At 47.7% G+C, this 21,889-nt stretch overlaps 1 pseudogene; it reads right to left on the reverse strand.

Annotated features, from left to right (window-relative positions):
• Window positions 1-9,204: 9,204 nt before the first annotated feature.
• LOC136469935 (uncharacterized) lies at window positions 9,205-14,293 on the reverse strand (annotated as a pseudogene).
• Between the last annotated feature and the right edge of the window lie 7,596 nt (window positions 14,294-21,889).

The following is a 21,889-nucleotide window of genomic DNA, read 5'->3' on the forward strand; positions in this document are numbered from 1 at the left end:
CCATGGCAATTTATCAGGATGATTCAAATTGGATAAAAAGGAAAACTAATTTGCATGTAATAATATACATTGTACCGAAAAAATGGTATCCATGTCAAGACATCATCACAACATTGATTCATTCATGTAGGTTCAGTTCTAGAATGTCACAATGAACATCTGTCACACTATATACTAATTTACACACATCCTTGAGTATAACTCATGTTGTCCATGGAAGCCATCAATCAAACTACTACGTACTTAAAGTCCATATTACACGGCTTGTTTGGTTGCACTTCCATTATCATTTTGACGGACTTGCTGCTGACAAGTACCTATATATCTAGCGGCACCCAGAAGTTCCTAACAGTGAAAGAATGAGTAATCTGACTCAATTATAAGTTGCATGTTACAACTACTTTATGTTGAGACTGAAGATAGAATTTTAAAATTTGCAGTACAGTGTAAAAATGTTGGACTGTTTATTTATAAATTTGAGAGGTAATTCTTGCGGAACTTTTAGAGCTTACTTTCACCTCTATAACGTTAGTTGTTCAGCTAGAGCTCGGGCTTTTATCACCATTGAATCTTAGCCTTGATTGGGTTGAAGTTTAGAAGAAAAAGGGGAAATCTTATGCCGATACCGCTCCAAGTGCTCAACCTTCAGTTAGGCAGGCTCATGTTAATCATCAGTTATTGATCATCTCTATTTTCTTGAATCTTCAGTCTTTGATTGTTCGGGAAAGTATTCTCAACCCTTAATCAGTTGCAAGTGAAGAACAAGGATCCTCAAACTCATCAAGTATTTCTCTCGCGAAAACAGTATAAAAAGGCTCTTCTTAATTGGGTGTGTTGATCTAGCATTAGCGGAGCAAGATTAATTGATTAAGTCATCATTGAATGAAATACAACGACACATTGAATAAGCATAATTAGTATCCAATATAGGGTTCAATGGTTGTGGGGGAATAGACCCCCTGTACCCTTACGGCTATAGATGGGCCATACCGGAGGCATCGGCCAACCTGGAAGATCAAGCCCGCTCAGGCCCACTAGAGGTCGGCGTACTACGCAAGCTATCAAGAGAGACTTGGTGATCAAGCAAGATCCTAGTCGGTTAGGAAACATATTGTATCTCATACCGATATGGCAGTTGTAACCGACTAGGATTAGATTTCCCGATCTGTAACCTTGCCCCCCCGACTATATAAGGCGGGCAAGGACACCCCTCGAAACATCGGATCTCATATTAATACAATACAAACAGACGCATGACGTAGGGTATTACGCACCTCGCGGCCCGAACCTAGATAAACTCTAGTGTTCTGTCTTGCGTCATGTCTGGTTCGTCGTCTAGCGCACCTCCACCGAACAATCTAGTACCTTGGGTACCCCTTGGTAGACTGCCGACCATATTTCGTCGACAGTGGCGCGCTAGGTAGGGGGTGTGCACTACGACTCCATGGCGAGCTAGATGGTCATCGTTTCTGCTTCCGCGACCGCGCCTGAGGGCGTCACCCTTACCGTCGGTGTGCACTACGACTCCATGGCGAGCCAGATGGTCATCATTTCTGCTTCCGCGACCACGCCTGAGGGCGTCACCCTTACCGTCGGAGCGTTCACCTAGACCACCGGCGGCCCCAGCGACGCAAGCATCAGGGAAGCGGTGCAGGACTCTCCTGCGCCGACCGAATCTGCACCAGCACCGGCAGATCTGATCCTTCGATCATCTGTCCCGGCAAACCGACGCCAGCTTCCTCGCTACCAAGGGAGGCGGCTGGACAACTCCGATCTGATCGAGTCCATCGATCGGGTCACCGAAGGCTTAACGGAGGCACTCACCCTGACAGAGGCAATCAGAGATCGACCCGCTGAGGAGATTCAAGACCTCACCCGATCTCTGGCTAGCCACTGGATCACGCAGCCAGATCTCGACGACCACTGGATCATGCGGCCAGCCCGCACCGGCCGCGGGGACCGATCTAGTGATCACTTCGACTCCTGCAGGACGCACGATCCGTCGCCGACCTGTTCCGGCTACCGACCTGAGGCTGGAGGACTACGACACGCCAAGGGAGCAATCTGCTTCAGCTCTTCCTTACGGGCTGAGGAACGCTGCGTCTATTTACAGGGATCATCTTCCACATCTATTCATGGATCCCGCTAAGCGCGAGCATGTATCAGATCTACATCCCGTCGACCTGACGGAGGTAGTGCTACCGCCGCCCATCGTCAACATGGTGGAGATCTCGGAGGTCGGCGGGGCTCGGCTCTCTCCCATCCAGGAACAAAGCGCAGGGTCCACTCACACCTGGACGGAGACTTACGACGAGTACTCGCACGACACCGACCAGCAACAAGACTCGTACGACTCCATCCCGGAGTTCCCGCCCGGCTTCGGGGGCATAGTCTTCAACATCAGCGCTGACGAACGTACAATCGACGGCAAAACCGAGCAAGAAAGAGACGCCAGGCTGGCGAGGAACACCAACCGAGCTGAGCGAAGGAACGCTCCGCCGAATCCAAACCCTAACCTGCGGCCTATAGTCCGCGACCTCTCCAACGCATTCGACATGTGCGACGGCCACCAAGTCCACAAGACTCCAGAGGCCAACCTAGCTACCGTCATGCAAGATCTGGCCAATTTGCCTCAATCCCCGGCGGTGGAGGCTATGGCTGCCCGTCTGAAGGCCGCCACTGTTCAAGTCAACGAGAAGCTCGGCAATCTCCCGCCATCAAGCCGTGGAACCACTCTCGCTGGATCTAGCTTGAGCCAACGCTCTCAACGCAACCGGGGTCACAGCGAGAATCGTGAAGGGCCCCGCCCGGATGGCAACCCTAATCCGGACGGACGCCGCGACAATGACGGCCACCGCGACAACCGTGTTGACGGTGGCAATCGCAATCGAGGAGGAGGACACGGCGGACGTCCCGGAGGAGGCCCGGCGCCAAGCGTCAACGGCCCCGCGCGCAACTCCGACCTCCGCGATCATCTCAATCAGCGGATCAGCCTCCGCGATCGCATCGACGAGAGTAAGGAAGGACGACATGCCCATGAGTTACGCCATAGGGAAGAATATGAGTGCGACCATGGAGATCCGTACCGGTCGAGGGCAGCTGCTCAATCCGGGCTCCTTCCTTTCACCAATAGACTCCGCAACATCAGGTGGCCCAGGAGTTTCAACGTCTCCGAGCTCCCGACCTACAATGGCAAACAAGATCCCCGCCAGTGGATCATGCTCTACGAGATCGCCGTCCGAGCTGTTGGTGGAAGCGAAGAAGACGTCATGGCCAATTATCTGCCAGTGGTCATCAACCACGTGGCAAATCAATGGTTGCTCGGCTTGAAGGAGAAGTCAATTGATTCCTGGACTCAGCTCAAGGAATCGTTCATCAAGAATTTCATGGCCACCTGTCAATAGCCAGGCACCAAGTACGACCTCGAGAGGATCAGAGATCACTCGGAGAAACCTTTGCAAGGATACATTCGGCGTTTTTCAGACACCCGTCTGACTATTCCAGACATCTCAGAGCAGGAGTCGATCTCGGCGTTCAATAGAGGCCTTGTCTGGCACGACGATTTCTGGAAAGAACTCCTGCGCCACAGGCCGGAATCCGTCCATGAGCTCATGACGACCGCGAAAAACTAGGCGGACGCAGAGGATGCAGACAACCAGATTATGTCAGAAACCGGTCGTGCAGCGCGCGACTATCGACGTGACGATCGGCGCCGCGACGATCATGGCATTCGCCGTGACACCGACCGACCTCGCCGCGATGACGATCACGACCGCCGCGACGACAACCGCGACCGCCGTGACTCCAACAGAGGTCGGTGTGATGACGATCGCGGCTCCTGCCATGACCACCACAACGACAGGAGACGCGGCAGAGATCGGTGCGACAACAACTCCGTCAATGCTGTCAAAGCTGGCACCAAGCGGAACTACGACGCCACCTACAATAAGATCTTGTCGCAGCCCTGCCCTGCTCATCCAGGCACCGGCCACACAATGGCCCAATGCAATGGCTTCAGAGCCATCTACAAGCGGCAGCGTCAGGAAGAAGTCACCACCGAGGAGAATCCGCCTCTACGCGACGGAAAGGGACTCATGAACCACGACGAAGAGAAGGATGACGAGGATACAGACAGGAACCCACGTCACTTCAAAGTTCTAGATAGAATCATCTCCACCATCTTCGAAGGCAAGATCGTCCTGGAAACAGGTCGGGAGAGGAAGCTAACAGCTCGGGTGATCATGACAGTCGCCAAGAGCGATGAAAAAGTCGCCGACGTCTGGGTCCCAGACTGGTCCCACCAGGAGATCACCTTCAGCAGAGCCGACATATGGGCCAAGCTACCGCAACCAGGTCGTTTCCCGCTGGTCCTAGATCCGGTTATCGACAACATCCGCTTCCAAAAGGTGCTCATCGACGACGGCAGCGCTCTTGACATCCTCTTCCACAACATGCTACTCGAGCTCGGTCTTACTCAAAAAGACCTCGAGCCATATGACGCGCCGTTCTGGGGGGTACTGCCAAGACATGTCTCGCAGCCTCTAGGGCAGATTACGCTCCCCGTTCAGTTCGGCTCCGTGAAGCACCACCGCATCGAATTCATCAACTTCATCGTCGCTGACTTCGAAGCAGCTCACCACGCCATCCTTGGCCGACCAGCTCTGGCTAAGTTTATGGCGGTGCCGCACTATGTCTACCTCGTTCTCAAGATGCCAACCGTGCAGGGCGTGCTTTCCCTTCGTGGAAACGTGAACGTCGCTTACGCCTACGAGACAGAAAGTTTCGCTGCTATGGAAGCTCTCGACCTCGCCAAGCGCATGGAAGAAACACTCGTCGACACCAAGAAGATACCACAAGAAGAGCTGGAGATCCCGGCAAACGCGGCTAAGCGGCAGGCGACCAAGGCTAAGGAGTACAAGGAGGTGGAGATCGTCCAAGGAGACAAATCCAAGACGGCCCTCATCGGGACCGACTTGGATCCCAAATAGGAAGACGTGCTTGTCAGCTTCCTGAGGAAGAACATGAGCGTGTTTGCATGGAAACCTGCCGATATGCCCGGTGTTCCTCGGACGTTGATCGAGCACTCCTTGAACGTGTCGAATACCGCCAAGCCTATCAAGCAGCGGCTGCGCCATTTTTCGCACGAGAAGAAGGAGGCCATTAGGGTAGAAGTGTCTTGGCTTTTAGCGGCTGGATTTATTAAAGAGGTGTATCACCCGGATTGGGTTGCCAATCCGGTCCTTGTTTGAAAGAAAAATAAAGAATGGAGAATGTGCGTTGATTACACCGATCTCAACAAACACTGCCCTAAAGACCCCTTCGGTCTCCCTCGCATTGACGAGGTTGTCGACTCTACGACCGGCTGCGAGCTATTGTCTTTCCTCGACTGTTACTCCGGCTATCATCAAATATCCCTTGACGAAGAAGACCAGATAAAAACTTCGTTCATAACGCCTTTCAGTGTGTACTGCTACACGACCATATCGTTCGGGCTCAAAAATGCCGGTGCAACATACCAAAGAGCTATCTAGAAGTGCCTCGAAAAAGAAATCAAGAATGATCTTGTGGCGGCCTACGTCGATGATGTCGTCGTCAAAACCAAAGCAGGGTCCGACTTGGTCGGAGACCTAGACAAGACTTTCGCCACCCTCAACAAGTTCCAGTGGAAGCTAAATCCCAAAAAATGTATATTCGGTGTTCGATCTGGTATACTGCTTGGTCACGTGGTCAGCCAAGACGGCATACGACCCAACCCAAAAAAGGTAGAAGCCATTATGAAGATGAAGCCTCCCAAAAATGTGAAGGACATCCAAAAGCTCACGGGTTGCATGGCTGCCATAAGTTGCTATATCTCACGCCTCAGTGACAAGGGCCTGCCATTCTTCAAACTCCTGAAGGCCTCCACAAAATTCAAGTGGTCGGAAGAAGCTAATACTGCTTTTGCTGAGCTTAAGTAGTTCCTCACCACACCGCCAGTACTAACATCCCCCGCTGAGGGCGATACGCTGCTCTTATACATTGCAGCTACCAGCAGGGTCGTCAGTTCAGCAATCGTCGTCGAACGACCTGAGGTCGGGCATGTGTACCCGGTCCAACGACCGATATATTACGTCAGTGAGGTCCTCAATGACTCAAAAGCTCGGTACCCTCACCTTCAGAAGTTGCTCTACGCCATCCTAATCACGTCACGCAAGCTACACCATTACTTCGAGGCATATCCGATTGAGGTGGTTACTGAGTTTCCCCTCGGCGATATAATTCGGAATAAAGACGCCAATGGGCGCATCGTCAAGTGGGCAATGGAGCTATGCCCTTACACCATGAATTTTCGAAGTCGCTCTACAATCAAATCCCAGGCGCTAGTTGATTTCATGGTAGAATGGACTGAATTGAACATGCCTCCCCCTCCGACCAGTCCTGAGGTCTGGACGATGTTCTTTGATGGATCCCTCAACATCGACGGAGCGGGTGCTGGCGTCCACTTCATCTCCCCGTCAAAGGATAAGCTCAACTACGTCCTACGGATACACTTCAAAGCCTCCAACAATGCCGCTGAATATGAAGCTGTCATCCACGGCCTGTGCATCGCTATAGAGCTTGGCATTAAGCGACTCATGGTGTACGGCGATTCTGCGCTCGTAATTCAGCAGGTTAACAAGGAGTGGGACTGCAACAATGAAAAGATGGAAGCATACGTTGCTTAGATCCACAAACTGGAAAACAAATTCTATGGTTTGGAATTTCACCATGTGCTCCGGGCTGATAACAAGGCGGCCGATGAGCTATCAAAGTTAGGATCAACCCGAGTTGAGATTCCACATGGAGTTTTCGTTGAAGACCTCCTGAAGCCCTCTTTCCAGGAGGATGAGCCACAGCTTGAGGCTGCTCATATGCCTGCAGACCAGTCGGTCGCTATGATTTCAACCCTGACCACCGACTGGAGGGAACCGTTCATCAAGTACCTAACAAATGCAGACATCCCCCATGATAAGATCGAGTTGGAGCGCCTTATTAGGCGCAGTAAGAACTATGTCCTTGTCAATGGGAAGCCATGCGCAAGAATGCTAGAGAAGAACTCCTACAAAAGTGCGTCTCCTAGGAGGTCGGGCTGAAGATTTTGCAAGACATTCACGGTGGCATATGCGGCAATCACGCAGCGTCCAGAACGCTGGTCAACAAAGCCTTCCGAGCTGGTTTTTATTGGCCCTCTACCGTTGCCGATGCTGAAAAATTAGTCCGTCACTGTGAGGGTTGTCAATTCTTCGCCAAGCAGATCCACGTCCCTACGCATGAGCTGCAAACCATACCGGCCTCTTGGCCCTTCGCATGCTGGGGACTGGATATGATAGAACCATTCAAGCCGGCCCCCGGAGGGTCCGCTGGGTCTATGTCATCATTGACAAGTTTTCCAAGTGGATAGAATATAAGCCCCTAGTCAAGGCAACGACGAAAAAAGCAGTCGAGCAGCTCGACGATGTTATACTCCGCTTTGGCCTCCCGAACAGTATCATAACCTACCTGGGGTCTACGTTCACCGACAGTGCTTTTTGGGACTTCTGTGATGACAGAGGCATTGCTGTTAAATACGTGTCGGTGGATCATTCCAGGGCTAACGGGCAGGTCGAACGGGTAAATGGAATGATACTTGACGCATTGAAGAAGAGATTATATAGAGAAAATGACAAGAGCCCAGGGCGATGGCTGCAAGAGCTACCGGCTATGGTTTGGGGACTAAGGACCCAACCTAGTCGTAATACATGCGTCTCTCCTTACTTCATGGTATTCGGCTCCGAAGCCGTCCTACAGGCCGACATCGCTTTTCGGTCCCCTCGGGTGGAGAACTATGATGAAAACAACGCCAATGAAGCACAGGAGCTTGAGATGAACTGCGCAGAAGAAAAGAAGCTCGATTCCTATATCCGTACTGCCAAGTACGTCGAAGGACTGCGTCGTTACTATAACCACAATGTGAACAACAGACATTTTGTGGTCGGAGACCTCGTGTTGCGCAGGAAACAAAAGACTGAAGGCATACACAAATTGGCGTCACATTGGGAAGGGCCATTCTTGGTCATGGAAGTCACGAGACCAACCTCCTACAAGTTGTGCGACTTAGATGGCCGACGGGAGCCCAACTCGTGGCACATCGACCAACTACGGAGATTTTATGCCTAGTTTTGAATTAAAAGATATGTACTCTTTTTCTTTCTCACCAGTTTCAATAAAGTATTTGCAGATTTCTTCGTTACTTCCACTCATGAATCACTGAGTTTTTCATGACATATATGCAAAAAGATACATATTTTTTTAATATAGCTACGCCGACCTGTTCTGTCTTAACATTCGAGTCCCCAGAAGTAGCTCTGTCTTCGGCTCCACCCTACGCGTGCACGAGCGTCCGCCCTCTGTGCTACGGGTACACTATGCTAGAAAACCTTATCAGTGACGCGTGTAGAGGGTCATCAGTGACGCGTAAAACACGCGTCACTATTCTTGCGTCTGTGATAAGGGCACATTAGTGACGCGTAAAACACGCGTCACTATTCTTGCGTCTGTGATAAGGGCACATTAGTGACGCGTAAAAACGCGTCACTGATAGGAAACTATCCGTGACGCATATTTAGAACACGAGTCACTGATAACACGAACATGTGTCACCGATAACTGTAAGATGCGTCACTGATAAGGAAATAGAGTGACGCTTATTCAGAATACGCGTCACTGAAAATGGGAATACGCGTCACTGATAAATCCATATCAGCGACACGCTGTGGGAACCCGCGTCACTAATAAGTCTATATCAGCGACACGTTGTGGTAACACGCGTCACGAATAAGGATATATGAGTGACACATACTAAGAATATGCGTCACTGATTTGCGTCACTGATAATTTGATATCAGTGACTCATGTCTGTCTAATGTGTCACTGATAGCATATAACAAATGTACACATTGCTCATCAGAACCCCACATCGTTCACAGACATTGCTCATCAGAACCCCACATCGTTCACAGAAGAAATATATATATATATATATATATATATATATATATATATATATATATATATATATATATATATATATATATATAAGTCATCAATATGTAACATGTTCACACAAGATAGACATCAAGTTCAACAGATTCACATTTATATCAAATGTTCACAACTTGTTCAAAATCCATCACAACTTGTTCGAAATCCATCTAAACATTGGGCTTAATTTATTTAGTCACACACTGCATCACTGGACTCACACTGATAATGGCAAACACACATCACTGGTCATGATGGAACTCTCCTTTCTTCTCGATGACTTGTTCCACTAAGAACCTGGCTAGCTTTTCTCTAATCATGAGCATATCGATGGGCGTCGTCAACACTTCAAATTCCTGTGTCAAGATAGAACTTTGGTAAAAAAGAAAACATGGTACAGTACAATGTACAGGACAATATAGACAATCAATGTAAAAAATCACAGTTGCTAAGCTTGATGCAAACAATCAATGGACATAGGAACATCCGCAGATGTGGAAATTCATTAGCAAGCAGATGGTGCTGTGCCTATGTCTATCACTGAGTAAAATATATAGGCAGCGTAAAGCATCGAGCATTCGAGCTTAAGACTAAAGTAGTACTGTGCATGTTTCCACTGAAAAGAAACTGCAGAGTTTTCTTCTACATCAAGGGAATAGCCTACAAATGTAGTGAAATCGCATTAAGGTTTGAAATACAACTGTTACTTGAGACTTTTTTCTGGACACGCAGGACTGTTTCCTTGAGACTGATTTGAAGACAGAATGCTGAGGCCACACAAACTTTTTCATCAAGACTATGAGCAATCGGCTAGTGCCACTATTACCGAATAATGATACTCAAATTGAAACATAAACTGGCCACTGCGACAATGGCCACACTATATCCGAGTGCTAGGAAACAAATAAACAATCAGAGAAAATAATCTGTTAGCTAGCTGCATGCTCCTAATCCAATCACTAAACTACCTAGAGCATAAGGAGGTTCAGCTGCAAAAGCACAGAGCTGGCACCTGCTCCTCCACCCTCATCAGATCACTCCCCAAAATGAAAAGACAGGTAGCAATACAAATAAAGCCTCCACCTTTTCTCTTCTCTTGAGATAGAAAAAGACAGGTAGCAGAACAAGTACCATGGGCTAAAAAAGATACTAGGATATGACATAGTCACACACACTCAAACAACCATGGGCCATTATATTTGCACATCCAAAGTTTAGATATGAATACCTCAGAGTATTCCAAGTTTGTCTTTCTCATAGCTAAAAACAAGTGGTGTGCAACATACCAGCCAGATGACTTAGCAGAAGATTGTTGAAGGCACTGTGACAAATATATATAGAACACAATAATTTGAAAATGGAAGTTGAACATAGTACTTAATATACTAGAGGCACAATATTGACTTTTATTTTTGGAAGCACTTACCGCATATTTAAAAGCGTGTTTCAATGGCTGTGGTCTGTCTTTCAGCTTGTTTGTGTGTCTTGCAAAAGCCCTACATGTAAGAGTACAACACACACATATATATGGCTCATTATGTTGGTTCAATGATATTGGCACTTATGAAACAAGTCAATAGTAGGTAAGCAAACAACTCACTCGTCAATCAACAGTTTTAGCACGCTAAAATCATGGTTTTCAGATCTGTTGGAATCAAGGTATATGACCTTATTCCACTTTTGAATTATTACCACGACGATCCAATGATCACCAGCTAAGCCGCCAGAGTTATAGGCAAACATTATGTAGTCATTCTTGGTATACTTGGTGAAGGCCTTTTGTACATACTGCAGAACTTTGTCTTTATCAAATGTTATGCTGTCCAGTGACATCACTTGTGGATCTAGAAAGCCCACATGAATGTCCTTAGCCTTAGCTTCCACAACCAGTGATCTAAAAATAAGAAAGAACATGTAGACAACATGAGTACATAAACCAAAAGGGATATGCCTAGAGAAAATGAGTACAGAACAGCTGATGAACTACAAGCATATGTATCTGGGTCAACTACTTCAACCAGCTTAATTGCATTTTATCTGGGTCAGCTAGAATACACATGATGCAGAGCATGAAAATTGAAGTTTAACGTCTGTACTCTATACCTCAACTCATGCAAGGTAAACCAAGCACAAAATTGATGTTTATGTTCAGTTTTATTCTAGAAGCACTCTAAACATGTTCAAAAGTTGACATGTTCAAAAGCTGACATGTTCAAAAGCGGTTCTGCAAAAATAGCAACTGGCAATAAACAAAGGCACAATAGCAGCTATCAAAACAGAACTGTATAAACAAGACCTAGTAGGTTCTGCTAAGGACCAAAGTAATAGTATCAATAACCAGATAAAAGCTGCCGGCCAACACAGTTATTTTGTTTGCCAGAACAGTTAAACCCACCTACAAACAATCTACTTTAACTCCGCCACTACCAATTGTCCCCGAACTACTATGTGTTAAAGGTAATTTGTTTGTCTACGCTGAAGCCAACCAGTTTAGCTGTTAACTGGAGATTAATAGTGTGGAACAAAATTCGGCAAAAAACTGATGTCAGGCGGTCACTCAGACAATAATCAAAATACAGTTAGTGAACCAAACCAAATTCAACATGAAGTTAACAGAGCAACGCAAAGGTTGAGTTGAAAGAGCATATCTTTTATTCATGTTTATCAGTTATGTAGGATCTCTGGTCATACAACACATGGAAAAACTTGAAACTTTTGGCATGCTCACACTCAACCTTAGAAATACTACAATGGGTGAGAAAAAAAAACCTATCATGCCCAAGCCCAATCTATGCCTGGATGGCGTGCAGCAGCAGCAGGGGAGATATACCACCGGAATAGAAAAGCTGACATGTTCAAAAGCTACAACTCAAATACTATGCCCTTACATATGTACCAAAAAAGCCCTGAAACTAAATTTCACATCCTCTCTTTTCTCACTTATTCGGTTATTTCTTTTGAGAATATGGAGTACCTCTTTAGACAAAATATGATCCAAACACGGTGGAATCAAATTCCACCAATCTGAGCTCTTGTGCAGCCTAGTAATTTCTTGAGAGAAATTCATGGATAAAGTTAGGGGCACATAACTAATAGAAAATGTTCTGCTCATAGTACATTATATATATATATATACCTTCTATCTTTGCCTGATTGTTATAAATTTTAGTTACCAAATACTCTATATGGAGATGGCTAGATACAAATGTAGGGATGATATAGATAGTTTTCATAATGACATAGGTGGATGATTTATTTATTAGATGGTTACTTTAAATGTAAGGAGAACTACTATCAGCTATGACCTTATTTCTGTTCTTCTACCATGGGGTAACAAAAGTAAAGAACACAGATTTGTTTGGAGGTACTTACAATATCCAGCATTGAAGAAGAGAGGCATCCAATGCCCCAAATTGGAAGAGGTCATACAGAAAATTGTATCTCACAAGCCCGACTTTGAAATTTGATGAGTTCAGCATATAAATACCCCTGAACCTAACCACTATCCCATGCTTATTGTTGACGCAATCTTTCATGTAATGAGCATGAAGAGTAGTACATCCAGGTCCTACCACCTTGAGGTCCATTGCTGGGAGAAATGGGTGGCCACATTTGTACTTATCAATCCATTTTTGCTGCTGCGGTTGTTTTAGACTCTGTCCAACAGCCTTACTAGCCAACTTTTTATTTATGGCTGCCTTTTCACTCTCTCCAACAGCCTTACTAGCCCCTTTGGGTTGCTTGGGTGGCCTTGCACCGCTTCCAACAGCCTCAGTTCCCACTTTTGGCTGCGTGGGCAGCTTAGTGCACTCCTTCTCTGAGCTGTTTAGATTTTTTGAAGGGTTGGCTATATTATGCTCCTTTGGCACACTCTTTGTTGCATCAGATGTGGCCGGAGATTGATGATTTGAAGGAGTTGAATTGGCTCCACAAAGTAGCTTTGTAGAAATAATAGCATTAGTGCCCTTCGAAACACTCTTGGCACTCTTTGTGGTCTCATCTGGTTGAGATTGGGTTGGCTGGGTCTCATGTGTTTGTTTCACTAGAATCCAATCCCTTCTCCACTGTATCCTCTGTAGTAGAGCTTCTCTAAGTGTTTTGTAACATCATTAGGGGGCGGCTGCAGCACATAATCCTCATAACCCTGATGTACACATTCCACTTGGACTATTGCATAATCATAATCTATTTGGACTGATTCTAGCACAAACTCCTTTGGGAACACCCGACCCTCTGCAAGTACGAATGGTTCATAAAAGACTTGTGAAACCTGAGCTGCAAGTACAAATGGTTCATCCTTGTACCCAACCTGTTCAAAATCAACGGTAGTGAATCCATATCTGTCCTTGTTGATGCCCCTTGTGCCCTTAACCCAACGGCACCGAAAAACAGTCACCTTGAAGGGCTCCTTGACCCCAGGATAAGTTAGCTCCCAGATCTCCTCTATCTGACCATAGTATGCATCCTTTTGTACGTCAGTGTTGTCCAAAGCAACTACACGAACACCACTATTTTGGTACACACTTTTCTGGTCTTGAGCCAAGGTGTAAAATGTGTATCCATTTATGTCATATCCCTGATAACTTGTGATTGTGAACAAAGGGCCTTCTGCTAGGTTCCGAAGCCCTTCATCTGTGCAAGAGCTCAAACTGAGGATCCTCTTTTTGAACCAAATGTTGAATCCCTTCATATGTGCCCTCCCTATCCATGCTTCGCTCTGACCTGGATTCTCTTGACGCAACTGCTCCTTATGCTCCTCGATATAAGGAGACACTTCTAGTGTGTGTACCAACATGAGAAAGTGAGCCCGCTGGTAATCATCCGGATCTGGATTAAGTGTCTTCTTCCCAAGAGTCCCTATCCCCGCTAGCCTTCCCTCATGGGGAGACTTATATAAGCCGATTGGATTTGTAGGATCAATGTAACCAAGGCACCAATCAACCACGTCCTCAGCAGAGTAACCCTGGACCATGCTTCCCTCAGGATGAACCTGACTCTTTGTATACCGGTTCAAAGTGCTCATGAATCTCTCGTACGGGTACATATGATGCAGGAACACGGGACCAAGATACTTTATTTCCTTGACCAGATGAGCAATGAGATGAATAGATATATCAAAGAATGCCGGTGGGAAGTACGCCTCTAGAAGAGACATTGTCTGGAAAAGCTTCTTCTCAAGATTGTCCAGTGACCTCTCATCAAGAACCTTCTGAGATATTGCATTGAAGAAGAAGCATAGGCTCATGATTGCCATTCGGACTTTTTCTGGCAAAATGTTCCTGATTCCAACCGCAAGCATTGTTGTGAGCATGACATCGCAATCGTGAGCCTTCATTGGGAGCATTTTGTTCTCTTTTGGTGCCACGAGCTTCCTGATGTCCGCTGAGTATCCGGAGGGAACTTTCACGCTACGGAAGAAGTCACACAGCTCCTACCTCTCTTCCTTAGTTAGATTTACGGCACATAATGGTAGCTGGGCACTGGGGCCCTTGGGACACAACTCGGTCCTGATATCCAAATCTTTCATGTCCGCTCGTGCATTTGCATGGTCCTTGCTTTTCCCCTTGGTGTTCAAGAGTGTTCCAAGTAAGCTCCCACAAACATTCTTTGTCACATGCATGACATCGATGCTGTGGTGAACTGCTAAGTCTTTCCAATAGGGTGGCTCCCATAGAATGGACTTCTTCTTCCACCTCTTATCAGTGACTTCTTCCTCCTTGCGCTTTCTCTTTCCAAGGGCACTCTTTTTGTTCTTCCCCAACGTAACATTGACATCCTTTACCTGGTCATAGACATCGTGCCCAGTGAAATGCCTCAGAGCAGATCCCTTCTCAATTGTGCCATCAAACTGGCGTTTCATGAGCCGGTAAGGATGGGATCGGCTAAGGAAACATCGATGTCTTATGTACACCCTCTTCTTCGAGTTGTTCAGCCAAAGACTCTCGGTATCATCTAAGCACTGAAAATAATCTTTCTCTCCTTTGGACTGCCTAGACAAGCAACGGTGTCCCGGAACATCGGTGATGCTGGTTAACACCATTGCACGCAACTTGAATGACTCTCTCTTGAACCCATCATATACCTTGACACCGTCTGACCAGAGCGTCTTGAGCTCTTTGACAACTAGCCTCAGATACACATCGATGTCATTCCCTGGCTAATGCGGACCCGAGATCAAAAGTGGCATCATCATGTATTTCCTCCTGTTACACAGCCACGATGGAATGTTGTAGATCGATAACAACACAGGCCAGACACTGTGCGAGCTGCTCCTGTTACCGAACGGGTTCATGCCATCTGTGCTCAGTGCAAAGCGAATGTTTCTTGGCTCATCTTTAAAAGATGCATACTTGGAGTCGATGACGCGCCACTGAATAGCATCTGCTGGATGCCGTAGGTAACCATCATTCTTGCGTCCCTCCTTGTGCCAACTCAACAACTGCGCGTCCTTGGCAGTTGCAAACAAACGCTTCAGGCGAGGGATTATAGGGAAGTACCATACCACCTTCCAAGGAGCTCCATGCCTCTTGTCCTCATCACCCCCGTCATTTCTTCGTTTGTATCAAGAGACTCCACACTCAGGGCATTCAGTCAGTTTTTCATTTTCTTTACCATGGTACAGTATACAGTCATTCTTGCAGGCATCGATTTTCTCGACCTCCAATCCCATAGGGCAAACAATCTACTTGGCCTCATATGTGGTCTTGGGTAACTCATTCCCCTCAGGCAACATGTCCTCTAATCGATGTAGCAATGCATCGAAGCTTCGATCAGTCCAATGATATGTCGCCTTCAAATGGAGAAGCGTGAGAGTAGCAAACAACTTTGAATACTTTGCCTTGTAGCTCTGATGGAGAGGAGTCCTCATGTCTGCCATCAACCTCTTCAGCTTCTTCATCTCCGCCTCAGTGTACTCATCAAAGCCCATGGCATCACGCACCATCTCCTCAAGGTCCTGTGACTTCTGGGCATAATTGGCACTGATAGCTGCTAGCTTGTCATCGGTGAGATCCGGGATGCAAAAGGGTCCTTCCTCGTTGTCCTGACCAGCACCATGAGTTCCATCATCCAGACGTAGGTCACCAGAGAATCCTTGGTCCATACAACCAGCTTGCAAGTCTCAATCATTAACTCCTTCTCCATGCTTGTTCCAACATCTGTAGTGATCCATGAATCCTCAGAGGATCAGGTGGGCATGGAGTGTTAATGAACTTGAGAACTGCTTCTTATTCTCACAATCAATGCATGGACACCACATAGTTGTCTTGTGCCGATTCAACATATCCGCCTCTTCAGCTCTTATGAATAATTTCAGACCATCTAAGTACTGAGCACATGCACGGTTGCGAAGAGACATCCAGCTCCGATCCTCCATATCTACAAAAGTATGAAAACAAATGAAATCAACTAATCCTTGCATGAAAATCCTATAAATTACTTGAATAGTAAATTTACTATTGCATCAGTGTGACACTCCAAAGAAAAAGATATGACTAGCCAAAGCTCTATGAAAAACAAGTTGCACTGAAGTAGAGCTTAGCTTGGCTATGTGAGTTCAGTCAGACCTGATATTGAACTAACAGCCAAAGAAGACAACAACTAGCTAGAACAGGGTACTAAGCTGTATACCACTGATAGAAAAATATTATGCATTAAACTGAACAGAGAGCACACCTACTGTCTATTTTGCAATAAAATTTTCAAAACCAAAACTGCTGGAATTTTAACCAGTCCCTCACAACATCAGTCCAATCCATCCCACCAAAAATAATCCAAAAATACTAAATTTTAGACTTTATGTTTGCAATCCCACTATGTCTCAATCCAACAACCAATAATACACCGTGAGGACCCAATTGGGAAGATGCTAAATCAGCAGAAAATACCTACTTGGACAGTAGCAGCTTCCTCCGACTAGTAGACTTCTTGGCTAGTGGTGTTCAGCACTCCTATCCTCCATTGATTATTTCAAGCAGTAAAGCATTTGCAGCTTGGAACAAACGTAGTTGTCAGGAATCAGGCTTTGCTATTCCTCGAGTATCTGATGCTTTGCTCCCTGCAGAAATCAAGCATATCGGATATTATTAATCTGAACACACAAGCATTCGAGTAACTGGTTTAGTATAGGCACGACCTCAAGAAATTTTGCTGCTAAGTACTGTCTGGCAGTATTGGTTATTTGACCATAGCAGAGAAACATTAGGAACCTCATATATATAATCATAGGCATATATATAACAGAAACTGAAATCTGTCTTTGGTTAGTTTAGTTTTGAACTAATTCCACGTTTGTAGCAGAGAAACAATAGAACATAACGGGACCTGATAATTTTGCCTGACAAAGTAGACTACCTATTAGTAGTAGTCAGTGTTTGTTTGCTAGACACAAGAAAGAACATGCAGATGTCTTCCCATAATTCTTTTTCTGGGAGCCACGTAGGCAACACATTTTAGACTGCGAAGCTATTGCAATTTAACATCAATTCTAAGTAGCAGTTTTGAACTTTTTGAATCATTGGATGGATGGATATTGCACAAGTCTACTACTGTCTAGCTAGCCACGCTTCCATGATTCCATCCAAACAAGCCTGCATCTCAAAGTTAATTCCAGGAGACGAGCAATAGTGGGGCTTCAATTGACACTATTTTTTTGTGTGTAAAGCTTCAATTGACACTAGAGATAAGCAATAGTACCTGTACCTGACATTAGAGATAATTCTGCATAGTGTGTACACTGCAGATTGTTGTCAATTGACAGTTACAGACTCTCTGAACGCTTCCACATGACAGCACCGGATCCATTTCTCGCACAATCAAGAACACAGCCGAAGGGAAAAAGGGAAAAGAAGTGAGCGATGTTGTACCTCTGCTCGAGGTGGGCGATGGACGCGAGCGAATCTCGCCCTTGCTGACACGAAGACGGCCGTGCTCTGGTCTGACGATGCTGCGCCCTGGAGGCCGCCGACGACACGTGACCGCCGGGGCCTGGGCTCGAGTGATGGTGCGGCGCAGAGGTGGGGGGCTCTGGCCGGAGATGCAGGTGCCGAGATGGGCGGCCGCGACGGCCGGAGCTAGAGGAGCCGAGGTGGGCGCGCGGCGACTGCCGGAGCTCTGGACGCGCCGGGATTGGGAGTCCACCGGGGTGGGGTGGGGGCTGCCTCCGGCCGGAGCTGTAGGTGCCGTGGTGTGGGGACTCCACAGGGCACCGGCCGGAGCTGCAGGTCGACGGCGGTGGTCGGCGGTCGGAGCTCCACGCGTTTTTTATTTCGACCGGGACATTTTTTTTAGGGGACGAAGCTAATAAACATGAGTTAAGATCGGTGCTGTAGATGTGTCCCCGGCCACAACTCAGTGACGCGTCTTTAGAACACGCGTCACATTTATTATCTGTGACTCGTGTTATCGAGAAGTGTCACGGATATGCTTTCCTATTGGTGACGCGTCCAGCAAAAACGCGTCACATGCCTTATCTGTGACGCGTTTTGTTAACCAGCGTCACCAATACTACAATCTATCTGTGACGCGCCTTGACAATACGTGTCACATTTTTATCCGTGACGCGTCTTGTTAACGCGCGTCACGAATACATCGTTATTAGTGACGCGTCTTGCTCCTGGGGCATGGGCAACAACTAATCGGTGACGCGTCTCATGAACCCGCGTCACGGATAGATTATTGGTGACGCGTTTAGTTTTTGTGTCACGAATCGTCGTGTCACTGATAACGTTTTCTGGCATAGTGGTAGTCAGCAGTGGCTCCTCAGGGAGGTCGGCACTCTACGTGTCGCACCACCGGCCGAGCTCTGGGGCCCACGCTACGAGCTGTACGCCAAATCGGGGCTGGCGCCGCACTCATGTTCTGGCAAATAGTCGCGCTATGCTCTCCTACAATTAAAATTAGCCAAAAACAGAGTTTTTGCCTAAGTACTCTACGCTCCGACCTGCACTTAAGTTGCCCATGCGCCGTCCTAGCCGTACTGAGTACGCTACGATGTCCGTGTTGACACTGGGTGCTCAACCGCGCCGCGACTAAGCTGCTTTAAGACACCGAGTGCTCTTAAACACGCCATGCATACGAAAAACAGCACTGAGTGCTTCATTCATCAAAACACATAGGAGTAGTATGCAACTGGCACATCTACAATTTGTTTTTAACAAGCGACTAATGTTCCTCTTTCTGGCCCAGAGCCCTAATATAGATGGATGTCTCCAACGATGGCCTCGGCAACCGCCCTGGATTCTTCTCGCAGCTCGGTAGCTCTCGCTTCGGTGGTGCCAGCCGCCACCCCCGCAGCAAATCTTCTCATGTCGACTGCCGGGTAATGCGACCTGACCACTCCAAGAACATGGGAGGCCACATAGCTGCACGCTTCCTCCACGAAGTTTTTGAAGTTTCCTAGGGAGTTGCGGCAGCGGTCGACGATAGCCATTGGATTTGGCAGTCTTCCATCATTGGCAGGGGCGTCATTCTCCATTTCCAGAATGTTGTGGAGAGGTGTTACTCCCTCCTCCATGTGCTGGGCCTTCTCCTGATACCACTGCACTTGTCGGGCGAACTCGGCAAACTGCACCTGGTTTCCTGCGCGAACAGCTGCAAACATGAAGACCATGCTAAGCATGGAGTATCAAGGGCGGTGTTCTCCGCAACAAGTTCTGAGAAACATAAAACATCAGGACACGTCTTCATCGATGCACACAAAGAGCTTGGGGTGTTGTCCGATGTACCATTTTTCTCCTTCTCGAGTCGGGAGCAGGTCTCCTCCAAAGCAGGCTTCTCTGACGACAGCGCCGCCTCCTTGGTTTGAACCAGCAGGAGCTGCTCCTTCAGGGCGGCCACGGGCCACCTCACTCTTCAGAGACGCCACCTCAACCTTCAGGGTTTCGTTCTCCTTGAGGGTGGGCTCTATCGAGTTGTAGCAACGTTTGGAGTACTCGCTGTTCTTTTCCAAGTCCTGCAACACAGCTCGGTAACATTCCTGTGACTTTTCCAGCTCACGGCACAAGCTACATGGTGATGATTTGTTAGGCACTTACCTGCACCTGACGATACAACTTCTCCATCGTTCGGCGGATGGCTCGCGAGGATGACCCTTCCAAATCCGCCTCATGGAGTCCGAGAAGCGCTCGACGATGTTCTCAAACTGGGTTCCGTCGTGGCGATCTACTCCACGCGGCCAGTCATCTGCTGGCACATCCGAGATGTACACAGCACAGCGGGGTTGACCGTTCACCTGAAGAAGTCACAGACAGAGATCACAACCAAGATTTTTTCCATAGACACATAAATTGACCAAGAGGTCTAAAGATTGGGCTTATCATCGGCGGAGGGTCGGACAACTGGAATGCATGGGGCATCCCGTCAGGCACGGTGTAGCCTGACATGTCGAACACCTTTGCTAACCGATCTCTGAGGTCAGCATCTGGTACATCACCGTCTGCCTCCCTGGTGGGATCCCGGCGGCCCGTGTATTCGTATAAGGGGTGCACCCTCTCCTTACACGGCTGCACCCGGTGGCTCATCCATACACTGGCCACGTAGGGCCCATCGATTCTCCTATCATACATCCCGAGCGGCTCTCGTACATGATCTAGATTTCTGGGGACTCTTGCTGCTCGGGAATTTTGGTGACATCGCACGGAACTTGTGCATCAATTTCGGCAGTTCCAACATAGAACCATTTCTTAAACCAATCTTGGATGGATGTCTGCGCTCGGAGGTTGAGATACTCCAACTTCTTGTTATCCCGAAGCACAAAGTACACCCCTCCAGCGATCTGGGATCCTCCGGAGCCTCCCTTCTTCTTCATAGCATAAAAGTATCGCCACAGATTGAAATGGGCCGGGATTCCAAGAAAGCTCTCGCAGAAGGTAATAAAAATCGACACCGCGAGAATGGAGTTAGGGTGCAGATGGCAGAGCGAGAGACGGTAAAACTTGAGCGGCTTGATGAGAAAGGGATGCACGGGAGTACCAAATCCTCGAAGATACCAGTCTTCGAAGACGACGAGCTCGCCATCCTCCGGCTGTGGGTACTTCTCCGCCGTAAACCGCCATCCTCCAATGGCTTGCACTGGCAACAGCTCTGCATCTACCAACTGCTTCATCGATGTGGTGGTGCAGGCCATCAAGGTCCACTCTTGTATCATCAGTTTCTTCACTGGATCAGCGGCCTTCTTCAGTGCCATCTCTTCTCTGGCGGCGGTTTTTCCCTCGGATATGGTGGTGATTGGGGAAACGACGATTAACGCCGCAACAGAGGAATGTGGTGATTGTGGATGCGGCTACGGCAGTGCGCACGGAAGATCTAGGGTTTCCCCTGCGATTGGCGGTGGCGGAGCGATGGATCTGTGTGTGCGGTGGCAGCTGCTACAGTGGAATGCGAGGCGACGGGCACGAGAAAGACACGATGGTTTCGGAGTGTAAAGAGTGGAGCCAACGAGATGAAGGGGCACACTACTACAGAAATGATTTTGCGAGACACCCCAAAAACTTAACCGAGGCGGACGCCTATTTTAGCCCGCCACGGTAAATCCCACGATTTACCGAGGCGGGCGTTTTTTATTTACCGTGGTGGGCACTTTCGCCCGTCTCGAAAAATCGATTTACCGAGGCGGGCACCTTAAAATGTCCGCCACGGTTAATAGGTATTAACCGTGGCGGGCATTTTAAGGTGTCCGCCTCGGTAAATTGATTTTCCGAGGTGGGCGCGTTATAAGGCCCGCCACGGAAAATGGCCTGGCCCAACCGGCCCAAGACGAAGCCCGATAGCCACTCCAGGTATAAATAGGCACACTTACGGTTTCCCAGCCACAGCCGAACTCCCTCCCTCCGCCTCCGGGAGCACCCGATCC

This window comes from Miscanthus floridulus, chromosome 8 (assembly GCF_019320115.1).
Source record: "Miscanthus floridulus cultivar M001 chromosome 8, ASM1932011v1, whole genome shotgun sequence".
In the NCBI taxonomy this organism is placed as follows: domain Eukaryota; kingdom Viridiplantae; phylum Streptophyta; class Magnoliopsida; order Poales; family Poaceae; genus Miscanthus; species Miscanthus floridulus.